The sequence below is a fragment of the Diuraphis noxia genome, unplaced genomic scaffold (genome assembly GCF_037042655.1).
Source record: "Diuraphis noxia isolate RWA-SAM2 unplaced genomic scaffold, SU_Dnox_SAM2 contig0005, whole genome shotgun sequence".
Classification (NCBI taxonomy): domain Eukaryota; kingdom Metazoa; phylum Arthropoda; class Insecta; order Hemiptera; family Aphididae; genus Diuraphis; species Diuraphis noxia.
The window spans coordinates 31,211,791-31,224,903 of NW_028301715.1; the positions used below are offsets into that span (position 1 = coordinate 31,211,791).

General features: G+C 27.0%; 2 long non-coding RNA genes across 3 annotated transcripts in view; both read right to left on the bottom strand.

Annotated features, from left to right (window-relative positions):
- Nucleotides 1-683: 683 nt before the first annotated feature.
- Nucleotides 684-5,000, bottom strand: LOC149055192 (uncharacterized). Of its 2 annotated transcripts, XR_016192160.1 has the most exons (3): nt 4,839-5,000; nt 2,332-2,444; nt 684-1,586 (listed from the first exon to the last, which is right to left on the bottom strand). It is a non-coding gene; the product is annotated as an uncharacterized LOC149055192 (long non-coding RNA). The 2 variants fall into 2 exon arrangements; XR_016192161.1 differs by lacking the exon at nt 2,332-2,444.
- Nucleotides 5,001-5,141: 141 nt separating this feature from the next.
- Nucleotides 5,142-13,113, bottom strand: part of LOC149055193 (uncharacterized) — a 69,411-nt gene continuing 61,439 nt past the window's right edge. The window contains exons 4-5 of the long non-coding RNA XR_016192193.1: nt 5,324-5,426; nt 5,142-5,254 (exon numbers count right to left, since the gene is read on the bottom strand). This is a non-coding gene — a long non-coding RNA (uncharacterized LOC149055193). The remainder of the gene's footprint in view (nt 5,255-5,323; nt 5,427-13,113) is intronic.

Below are 13,113 nucleotides of genomic sequence, written 5' to 3' on the forward strand. Positions count from 1 at the left end.
ATCCTTCAAATTATTTTCAATAAAAAATTTGATACATTAAATAATATTTAGTACATTAGTTCAAGGTACAACGTTATTTTATAATATACAAATATAAAAATAAAATACTAAAGAAATATAATGTACAAGTTATTTATAATAAACATACTTTTCTTGACTTTTTAATAGAAAATTGTTTGATGCCTACGGTTTTACACAAGTTTTAGGAAAAAATATGTATTATTAAACAAGCGATAAGCTTGATGCCCACCCCGACGGCCCACCGACCGACGGCTCGCTCCGTCGACCGGCTGCACGTGTCCGACGACGATGCCAAAAGAGAGGGAAATAGGAGCTCGGCGCTCGCTCGACCGTCAATCTCTCTGGACAGAGTATAGTTGCGTAGTTATAATATAATTTACTATTTATAATTAAGTAGAAATGGAAAAAATTACCTCACAATCTAGTGATTCGTTTTATCACACACTAATAGCACCAATTTTCAAACTTAAAAAAAAATAGTATATTGTTTTGCAAATTACTAGAAAAAAAAAAAAGGTAATCATTTTGTGGGGGCCTCTTATTAATAGAATCTTGTGGGGGCCCCGGGGCCTGGGCCCCGTGGGCCCCCCCCTAAATCCGGCCCTGTTTTCAGCATTCAAACTCCATTCATTCATGGTTTTAAATAATATAGAAAAAAAAAATTTAAACATACATTTTTATTTCATTCATCACACTTAATTTTTTATTAAACCAAGATTTTGTACAATATGATTACAATATGATTTTCACGTGTATACATTATAACAAAATCCTTAAGATAAAATATGTTATACCAGATGATCAACGTAACACAATCTTGTGTTAACTGGATCATTTTGTATACCAATTATTATACAGCATAGAGTGTCCCAATGCCCCAAGTATTTGTTGGTAGGATTATTATTACTTATTAGTTATTAGTAGTTTTAATTAGATTTTCATAATAGTTGACATAGTGTAAACAAAGTTTTAAGGATTAAGGGACACTCTATATAATTATATATATTATATATTATACATAATTACATACAAATTGTATGATAATTAATAATGGACTAGTTACTTTTATAAATATCACTTTAGTAATACATTATCATATAAATGATTAATTAATACATTATAGTATTTGAACAACAATAAACAACATATAATATATTTATTAATTAAAACATTTGAATATCAGTACTTTTTAAACAAAACAAAATGTTTTTTTATTACTCAAAGAAAACAAGGAGCTAGCTTACAAGTAATATTTGTTTGGTTCATCAAACATTGTCAATTAATTTCCTTTTTTTTCAATCTTACATCAAGAAAAGTAAATAAAATAAATTAATATTACTACAGTGATTGTTAAATTCGATAAGTGCCAAAAATCAAATCTGACAAAGGTAAATTAAAAACAAACACCAAGTGTCAGAGTTAAAAAGAAAACACATATATATATACTTATCCTAAAATCACAAGATTATAAATTGTTTGAGGAAAAATATTTTATATTATTTTTTACACTGGAGTCTCATGGTCTACTTCTTCAATCCTACTCAATTTCCAGCCATTTGGATCACCTATAAAAAAAAAATTGACTAAGCAAACAAAATTCTCATGAAAGATTCTCCAATATTTTTCTGACATATTTAAGTTTAAATTTCTTTTACGGCGGCTTGGCCTGTAGAAAAATAAAATATTGTTTAACCTTAATCTATATTATTGATACTCTTTATGTACATTATATCATAATAAACAGGGGCAGGCTGTTTACACTCAGGCATTAGGCAATAGCAATTCAAGCATACAGCTGAAGTATTTATACTATTTAATTTAGACTTGGGCGTGATGCAAAAAAGTGACACACAGTATTTTAATATTATATACAAACAAAATATGGTTCATTAAAGTTTAAGTAATAAGCATTATATTTAATAAATGTGTATGTGTGTGTGTGTGTGTATTTTACTCTTAAATCTTATGTCACGGTTAACTACAATGTGTCAACCACCTTTAGTTATTTAGAGAAACATTCCCCTATATTCCCACCACAAGCATTGATCGTGTTTCATGAATAGTAAATATCAACATTTATTATATATTATATATTCTTCAATATTTATTTAAAAACGTTTGTAAAATTGTATGCCAAATGTTTTAATGTTAAATAAATGAAAATAAAAATATCTATAGAGTTTAACAAAGTATAATATACATAAACATTACACATTACATACACACATGTAAATGTGCACAAAATCATAAAATGTGGTACTAAACACTTGATATAGGCCAATAAACAAACAATATACACAAACTACTTACTTAAAGTTGCTATCTGTGCAGAGTTCTCAACACATTATGTAGAGTTTGTTGAGAGTACCACGAAGACTGGTCATTAATCAATGGACAGTGTTCCAGGCATGCATTTTCATTCTCTGATAATAACACAAGTAAATCATGCAAAAACTAATTTTATAACATATTACTATCAAAGTAAATATGCATGCTTAAGAAAAAAAACTGTAATTCTAAAGATATTTTACAGAGCAAAAAAATTTATTATACAATACTTAAAAAAATTTGCCAGCATATCAAAATAATCACACATCAACTATAAATTCTATATTGCTAAAGCAATTATTTATATTATTTTAAGAGGATGCTACAACCCGCATGTGTTGTCTCCGTCTTACAAGTACATAACATATCAAATTTTACGCTCAGTAGATCATGTTTAGTTCTGTTAGTATAAAATTTAGAGTGAGTTGACCTCTTATAAAAATTTAAGGTAAAATTATTATGGAAGGTATCTCGTAGGCAAATTATTATATTATAATTTTAAATCAAATTGTATATATATATAAAAACTTACAATTTTAAAATACTCATGATTCGCTTTAAAATAAACATTTAATAAAAAACCTACGAGAAGCCCTTCATAATAATGTAACCTTTAATTTTCATAAAAGGTTAACTCACTAAATTTTAAACTAACTGAGCTAAACATGATCTGCTGAGCATGAAATTTGTTATGTTTATGCACTTGTAAGACAGAGACAACACATGCGGGTATAACGTCCTCTTAATAGAAATATATGATAATATAACAATTCATAGTTTTCCAAGAGATGGCATAAAATTATAATACTAATTACTAAGGAAAGCATGTTGTTGCATTTGCAATTTTTTTCTATTTATTCATTTATGAAACAATTTAAACAATTTTTTTAATTTGTTCACGTTATTTTTTACTAGTTGGCTTTAAATCAAAGAAAATTTAAAACAAACACTTTTAGTCCCATTAAATGAAGTTTGAGGTAAATAGTAGTTCAGATTGTTAAAATAACATGTAAAATATTGATCTATTTTGAAGAATTTAAAAATTATTTACGAAAAAAAGTAAAAAAAGTAAAAACAATCGTGAAATTCTGTCTATCACAAATAAGTAACAATGAATTATTAAAACATTTATAACAAACATTGTTATTAATTATTGCAATTTTTAAATTTTTAAATGCAATTTTCTGGTATATTTTAGTTCAATACTGCAATTAATTTTTAGTTTTTAACTACTACAACATTCATATGCCCTTGTAATCGTTACCAAATGTATGAGAAATAAAATTAGATTTAAACTGGATAGTGTTATAAACATTAAACATGGACACAATATGTAATATGTATATTATATATAATAACTTTTTTTGGGGGAGAGACTTCTATTCCACTCACAAAAACAAAATCTAAATTATATAAATTGGATTTCTAAGTTAACTATTATTAGTTTGATATAGCTATTAACTTTTAACACATTTCTTTATAAATATTTTTATTATAATTCTTAATTTTTAATGTAATTTATCTCAAAAAATTTAAAAATTATTATTTTATAGATTACTTTATCCAGAAGCAGATGATAATAATTTAATTCAGCTTTCATAATTGGTATTTTGCAGTTGTTATAATCATGTATTATAGGGCAGAAAATATGAAATCATAAAAATAAATAAAAGCACATAACACAAAATATGCTCCTTACCTTTAGCTTGTTGTATATTTAAGACTTAAATTGTAAAGCAATAAAATAATATTAATTTTATCTCACACAATTTATTCATTTAGTGATTAACAATTATTAAATTATCAATATATTTAATGTATATTCTAACTGACTTGACTTGACTAAAATATTTTTATTTTTTATATTTTTATTTTTATTTTAACAAACTTATTATTGGCCAAAACAATGAAATTATTAATTTACATTGATATATGGATATTTTTTACATGATTAGTCTTTCATTTGTATATGTCATTCAGGTAAGTTACAAATTATAATACGTTCAACTAACTTTAAACGAAAAATAATCAATATATACATATAATATAGACCAGTGGTTCTCAACCTTTTTATGTATATGTACTACCTACACAGTTTGAAAATATTCGTGTAGGTACTACTTAACCAAATAACATTTTTTTTCCAATCAAAAATGTAAACGTTATTTCAAATGTATGGAATATTATTTCATTAGGAACTACAAAATTATGATTGTTTAAGCATTAAATGTACAATTTATATAAAAAGAAATATTGACAATTATTAATGATATCAAATGAAGTAAGAAATATTTAATGTGTTTAATGGTACATTCCACTTTTTTTCATGGAGCAAGATTTTCTTAGCATATCACATATGAGCTTTCCGCGAAATATGAACAATATGATTTTTGTGGTACGCATACCACAGGTTGAGAAACGCTGATATAGACAATTATTACCTAATAATTATAAAACCATTTATTATTATATTTTTAATGAATACATACCTTGTAGCTCTCGTTTCAATATAGTTTCGATGCCTGCTTGTCCATCACCATTACGCTTTAAATAAAGAACTGTTTGTTTTTCATCATTTACATTATTTACCAACTCAGCTTCTTCTCCATCATACCACTGATTAGGTAAATGGCCATTAGACATAGTTTCACTAACCTAAGAACCCATAAACCAATCATGTTAGTTTTACTCTTTATGTGATGGACACAAATTAAAGAAAATTGTAAAAATCATTAATATGTTAATAGTATAGGTACCTGCATAAGTTTTTTTACAACATCTCGAATTCTCGACCAAGAATGTGATCAAAAATAGTGTATAAAAATTTATCTGTAATTATTGACAATCTTAATTTGTCTCTGTGCCATAATAATACCCTGGAATCTTCTACGGCTGTGACTGATACCTAAAAGTATTTTTAATTTTAATTTTTTTATAGTTGTTTATCTATAAGTAAAATAATATAATTTATTACTTGGAAGAATTCATCAGTAGACACACCAAACCACTCTGGAGAATCTAGAAACTGATATGGGAAGACAATATGCAGAGCATTACCGTTCTGTGATATTACTAATCTTTAACATAAAAGAAAGCAATTAATATAACATAATATACCTATTAGTATTAATAATTGGGACATAAAATATCCTAAGAAATCTTATATCATATCAATAATGTAAATAATTATTCACAACATTTATATGCTTATTTTTAATGTTCAAATTTAAGAATTGCTAACAATATCTTTTATTTCTAACATAATAAAAAATTAAGTACCTACTCAAATGTATGTTGTTTGGATTAAAATTTTCAATGTAGTTTTTTGTCTAGAATATAAGAATATATTTTTTGATCAAGAGAAAATAGGTTAATTTTGGTTCAAAAAATTATTTTTATAATCCTATAATAAATTAAAGAGCTACTTCTTTCTTATGGTAATATCTATTTTATTTTAATAACTTAAGATTTTATTCCAATGCTGGCGGTTAAAAAGTAATATTTCATGTATTTATTCAAGTAACAGTTATTAATTAGGTACCTACCTAGTACCTACTTATTTTTAATATTAAGTTTATAAATTGTTACTATATTAGTATTTAATATTGGGAATATTAAGTTAAAATTATATGTATTAATACAGACAAAAATATATAAGAACTGTTGTCTCCTCCATAACCTAAGGCTTTTCTTGAAGGATAATTGAATCATGATAAAATTAGGTTTTTTAGTTGAACATGCTTGATAGAGTTTGAATATTGTGACCAAAAAGATAACCTGGAGCTATATTTTGAAAATAAAAATGGAAAGAGGGTATTGGCGCCCGCAGGCAAATGGTTTTTAAGGATCAAAAAAAAAATTTGGAAAAAATTAAATTCTCTGAATACAAAATGAAGACTGCACTATGTATTCTCAAGAAAAATAAATTTAGGATAATTGAATCATGATAAAATTAGGTTTTTTTGTTGAGCATGGTTAAAAGAGTTTGAATATTATGACCAAAAAAATAAACTACAGGCTACAGCTGTATTTTGAAAATAAAAATGGAAAAGGGGTATTGGCGCCCACGGTCAAATGATTTTTAAGGATCAAAAAAGAAATTTGTATAAAATTATAGTCTTGGAATACACAATGAAGACTGCACAATGTATTCTCAAGAAAAATGTATAGAGGATGACTAACTCATGATAAAATTATATTTTTTAAGTTGAAAGGGGCTAATGAAGTTTAAAAATTGTGTCCACAAATATAAACTAGTGCTATATTTTAAAAATAAAAATGGAAAGGGGGTAATGTCGCCCGCAGGCAAATGATTTTTATGGAACCAAAAAATGAATTTGTATAAAATTATAGTCCTGGAATACACCATGAAGACTGCACTATGTATTCTCAAGAAAAATAAATGAGATAAAATTTGATGGATAATTAAATCATGATATTATTATATTTTCTAGTTGCAAGTGGCTAATAAAGTTCAAAAATTGTGTCCACAAAAATAAACTAGAGCTATATTCTGAATATAAAAATTGAAAGGGGGTATTGGCGCCCGCAGGCAAATGGTTTTTAAGGATCAAAATAGGAATTTGGAAAAAACTAAATTCTCTGAATACACAATGAAGACTGCACAATGTACTCACATGAAAAATGAATAAAGGATAACTAACTCATGATGAAATGAGGTTTTTTAGTTGAACATGGTTAAAAGAGTTTGAATATTGTGACCAAAAAAATAACCTAGAGCTATATTTTGAAAATAAAAATGGAAATAGGATATTGGCGCCCGCAGGCAAATGGTTTTTAAGGATAAAAAAAGAAATTTGGAAAAAATTAAATTCTTTGAATACACAATGAATACTGCACAAGGTATTCTCAAGAAAAATGAATGAAGGATAACTAACTCATGATAAAATTATATTTTTTAAGTTGCAAGGGGATAATAAAGTTTAAAAATTGTGTCCTTCAAAAATAAACTAGAGCTTTATTTCGAAAATAAAAATGGAAAGGAGGTATAGGCGCCCGCAGGCAAATGGTTTTTAAGGATAAAAAAAGAAATTTGGAAAAAATTAAATTCTCTGAATACACAATGAAGACTGCACTATGTATTCTCAAGAAAAATAATTGAAATAAAATTTGAAGGATAATTAAATTATAATATAATTATGTTTTCTAGTTGCAAGTGACTAATAAAGTTTAAATATTGTGTCCACAAAAATAAACTAGGGCTATATTTTGAAAATAAAAATGGAAAGGGGGTAAAGGCGCCCGCAGGCAAGTGGTTTTTATGAATAAAAAAGAAATTTGGAAAAAATTAAATTCTCTGAGTACAAAATGAAGACTGCACTATGTATTCTCAAGAAAAATAATTGAAATAAAATTTGAAGGATAATTAAATCATGATATAATTATGTTTTCTAGTTGCAAGTGGATAATAAAGTTTAAATATTGTGTCCACAAAAATAAAATAGAACTATATTTTGAAAATAAAAATGGAAAGGGGGTATTGGCGCCCGCAGGCAAATGATTTTATGGACCCAAAATATGAATTTGTATTAAATTATAGTCTTGGAATACACAATGAAGACTGCACTATGTATTCCCAAGAAAAATATATGAAGGATAATTGAATCATGATAAAATTAGCTTTTTTAGTTCAACTGGTTAAAAGAGTTTGAATATTGTGATCAATAAAATAAACTACAGCTATATTTTAAAAATAAAAATGGAAAGAGGGTATTGGCGCCCGCAGGCAAATGATTTTTAAGGATAAAAAAAGAAATTTGGAAAAAATTAAATTCTTTGAATACACAATGAATACTGCACAAGGTATTCTCAAGAAAAATAAATGAAATAAAATTTGATGGATAATTAAATCATGATATTATTATATTTTCTAGTTGCAAGTGGCTAATAAAGTTTAAAAATTGTGTCCACAAAAATAAACTAGAGCTATATTCTGAATATAAAAATTGAAAGTGGGTATTGGCGCCCACAGGCAAATGGTTTTTAAGGATCAAAATAGAAATTTGGAAAAAATTAAATTCTCTGAATACACAATGAAGACTGCACAATGTATTCTCATGAAAAATGAATAAAGGATAACTAACTCATGATGAAATTAGGTTTTTTAGTTGAACATGGTTAAAAGAGTTTGAATATTGTGATCAAAAAAATAACCTAGAGCTATATTTTGAAAATAAAAATGGAAAGAGGGTATTGGCGCCCGCAGGCAAATGGTTTTTAAGGATAAAAAAAGAAATTTGGAAAAAATTAAATTCTTTGAATACACAATGAAGACTGCACTATGTATTCTCAAGAAAAATAAATGAAATAAAATTTGATGGATAATTAAATCATGATATATTTATGTTTTCTAGTTGCAAGTGGCTAATAAGGTTTAAATTTTGTGTCCACAAAAATAAATTAGAGCTATATTTTGAAAATAAAAATGGAAAGGGGGTATTGGCGCCCGCAGGCAAATGATATTTATGGACCCAAAAAATGAATTTGTATAAGAATATAGTCTTGGAATACACAATGAAGACTGCACTATGTTCTATCAAGAAAAATAAATGAAGGATAATTGAATCATGATAAAATTAGGTTTTTTTGTTCAACTGGTTAAAAGAGTTTGAATATTGTGTCCACAAAAATAAACTAGAACTATATTTTGAAAATAAAAATGGAAAGGGGGTATTGGCGCCCGCAGGCAAATGGTTTTTAAGGATCAAAAAAAAAAATTTGGAAAAAATTAAATTCTCTGAATACAAAATGAAGACTGCACTATGTATTCTCAAGAAAAACAAATTAAGGATAATTGAATCATGATAAAATTAGGTTTTTTTGTTGAGCATGGTTAAAAGAGTTTGAATATTATGACCAAAAAAATAAACTAGAGCTATATTTTGAAAATAAAAATGGAAAGGGGGTATTGGCGCCCGCAGGCAAATGATTTTTATGGACCCAAAAAATGAATTTGTAAAAAATTATAGTCTTGGAATACACAATGAAGACTGCACTATGTACTCTCAAGAAATATGAATGAAGGATAACTCATGATAAAATTATATTTTTTAGTTTCAAGTGGCTAATAAAGCTTAAATATTGTGTCCACAAAAATAAACTAGAACTTTATTTTGAAAATAAAAATGGAAAGGGGGTATAGGCGCCCGCAGGCAAATGATTTTTATGGACCCAAAATATGAATTTGTATAAAATGAAGGATAATTGAATCATGATATTATTATATTTTCTAGTTGCAAGTGGCTAATAAAGTTTAAAAATTGTGTCCACAAAAATAAACTAGAGCTATATTCTGAATATAAAAATTGAAAGGGGGTATTGGCGCCCGAGGGCAAATAGTTTTTAAGGATCAAAATAGAAATTTGGAAAAAATTAAATTCTCTGAATACACAATGAAGACTGCACAATGTATTCTCATGGAAAATGAATAAAGGATAACTAACTCATGATAAAATTAGGTTTTTTAGTTGAACATGGTTAAAAGAGTTTGAATATTGTGACCAAAAAAATAACCTAGAGCTATATTTTGAAAATAAAAATGGAAAGAGGGTATTGGCGCCCGCAGGCAAATGGTTTTTAAGGATCAAAAATAAATTTGGAAAAAATTAAATTCTTTGAATACACAATGAATACTGCACAATGTATTCTCAAGAAAAATGAAAGAAGGATAACTAACTCATGATAAAATTATATTTTTTAATTTGCAAGGGGATAATTAAGTTTAAAAATTGTGTCCTCAAAAATAAACTAGAGCTATATTTCGAAAATAAAAATGGAAAGGGGCTATTGGCTCCCGCAGGCAAATGGTTTTTAAGGATCAAAATAAAAATTTGGAAAAAATTCAATTCTCTGAATACAAAATGAAGACTGCACTATGTATTCTCAAGAAAAATAAATGAAATAAAATTTGATGGATAATTAAATCATGATATATTTATGTTTTCTAGTTGCAAGTGGCTAATAAGGTTTAAATTTTGTGTCCACAAAAATAAATTAGAGCTATATTTTGAAAATATAAATGGAAAGGGGGTATTGGCGCCCGCAGGCAAATGATATTTATGGACCCAAAAAATAAATTTGTATAAGATTATAGTCTTGGAATACACAATGAAGACTGCACTATGTACTATCAAGAAAAATAAATGAAGGATAATTGAATCATGATAAAATTAGGTTTTTTTGTTCAACTGGTTAAAAGAGTTTGAATATTGTGTCCACAAAAATAAACTAGAGCTATATTTTGAAAATAAAAATGGAAAGGGGGTATTGGCGCCCGCAGGCAAATAATTTTTATGGACCCAAAAAATGAATTTGTATAAAATGAAGGATAATTGAATCATGATATTATTATATTTTCTAGTTGCAAGTGGCTAATAAAGTTTAAAAATTGTGTCCACAAAAATAAACTAGAACTATATTTTAAAAATAAAAATGGAAAGGGGGTATTGGCGCCCGCAGGCAAATGATTTTTATGGACCCAAAAAATGAATTTGTAAAAAATTATAGTCTTGGAATACACAATGAAGACTGCACTATGTACTCTCAAGAAATATGAATGAAGGATAACTCATGATAAAATTATATTTTTTAGTTTCAAGTGGCTAATAAAGCTTAAATATTGTGTCCACAAAAATAAACTAGAGCTATATTTTGAAAATAAAAATGGAAAGGGGGTATAGGCGCCCGCAGGCAAATGATTTTTATGGACCCAAAATATGAATTTGTATAAAATGAAGGATAATTGAATCATGATATTATTATATTTTCTAGTTGCAAGTGGCTAATAAAGTTTAAAAATTGTGTCCACAAAAATAAACTAGAGCTATATTCTGAATATAAAAATTGAAAGGGGGTATTGGCGCCCGAGGGCAAATAGTTTTTAAGGATCAAAATAGAAATTTGGAAAAAATTAAATTCTCTGAATACACAATGAAGACTGCACAATGTATTCTCATGGAAAATGAATAAAGGATAACTAACTCATGATAAAATTAGGTTTTTTAGTTGAACATGGTTAAAAGAGTTTGAATATTGTGACCAAAAAAATAACCTAGAGCTATATTTTGAAAATAAAAATGGAAAGAGGGTATTGGCGCCCGCAGGCAAATGGTTTTTAAGGATCAAAAATAAATTTGGAAAAAATTAAATTCTTTGAATACACAATGAATACTGCACAATGTATTCTCAAGAAAAATGAAAGAAGGATAACTAACTCATGATAAAATTATATTTTTTAATTTGCAAGGGGATAATTAAGTTTAAAAATTGTGTCCTCAAAAATAAACTAGAGCTATATTTCGAAAATAAAAATGGAAAGGGGGTATTGGCGCCCGCAGGCAAATGGTTTTTAAGGATCAAAATAAAAATTTGGAAAAAATTCAATTCTCTGAATACAAAATGAAGACTGCACTATGTATTCTCAAGAAAAATAAATGAAATAAAATTTGATGGATAATTAAATCATGATATATTTATGTTTTCTAGTTGCAAGTGGCTAATAAGGTTTAAATTTTGTGTCCACAAAAATAAATTAGAGCTATATTTTGAAAATAAAAATGGAAAGGGGGTATTGGCGCCCGCAGGCAAATGATATTTATGGACCCAAAAAATAAATTTGTATAAGATTATAGTCTTGGAATACACAATGAAGACTGCACTATGTACTATCAAGAAAAATAAATGAAGGATAATTGAATCATGATAAAATTAGGTTTTTTTGTTCAACTGGTTAAAAGAGTTTGAATATTGTGTCCACAAAAATAAACTAGAGCTATATTTTGAAAATAAAAATGGAAAGGGGGTATTGGCGCCCGCAGGCAAATAATTTTTATGGACCCAAAAAATGAATTTGTATAAAATGAAGGATAATTGAATCATGATATTATTATATTTTCTAGTTGCAAGTGGCTAATAAAGTTTAAAAATTGTGTCCACAAAAATAAACTAGAACTATATTTTAAAAATAAAAATGGAAAGGGGGTATTGGCGCCCGCAGGCAAATGGTTTTTAAGGATCAAAAAAAAAAATTTGGAAAAAATTAAATTCTCTGAATACACAATGAAGACTGCACAATGTATTCTCAAGAAAAATGTATAGAGGATGACTAACTCATGATAAAATTATATTTTTTAAGTTGAAAGGGGCTAATGAAGTTTAAAAATTGTGTCCACAAATATAAACTAGTGCTATATTTTAAAAATAAAAATGGAAAGGGGGTAATGTCGCCCGCAGGCAAATGATTTTTATGGAACCAAAAAATGAATTTGTATAAAATTATAGTCCTGGAATACACAATGAAGACTGCACTATGTATTCTCAAGAAAAATAAATGAGATAAAATTTGATGGATAATTAAATCATGATATTATTATATTTTCTAGTTGCAAGTGGCTAATAAAGTTCAAAAATTGTGTCCACAAAAATAAACTAGAGCTATATTCTGAATATAAAAATTGAAAGGGGGTATTGGCGCCCGCAGGCAAATGGTTTTTAAGGATCAAAATAGAAATTTGGAAAAAACTAAATTCTCTGAATACACAATGAAGACTGCACAATGTACTCTCATGAAAAATGAATAAAGGATAACTAACTCATGATGAAATGAGGTTTTTTAGTTGAACATGGTTAAAAGAGTTTGAATATTGTGACCAAAAAAATAACCTAGAGCTATATTTTGAAAATAAAAATGGAAATAGGGTATTGGCGCCCGCAGGCAAATGGTTTTTAAGGATAAAAAAAGAAATT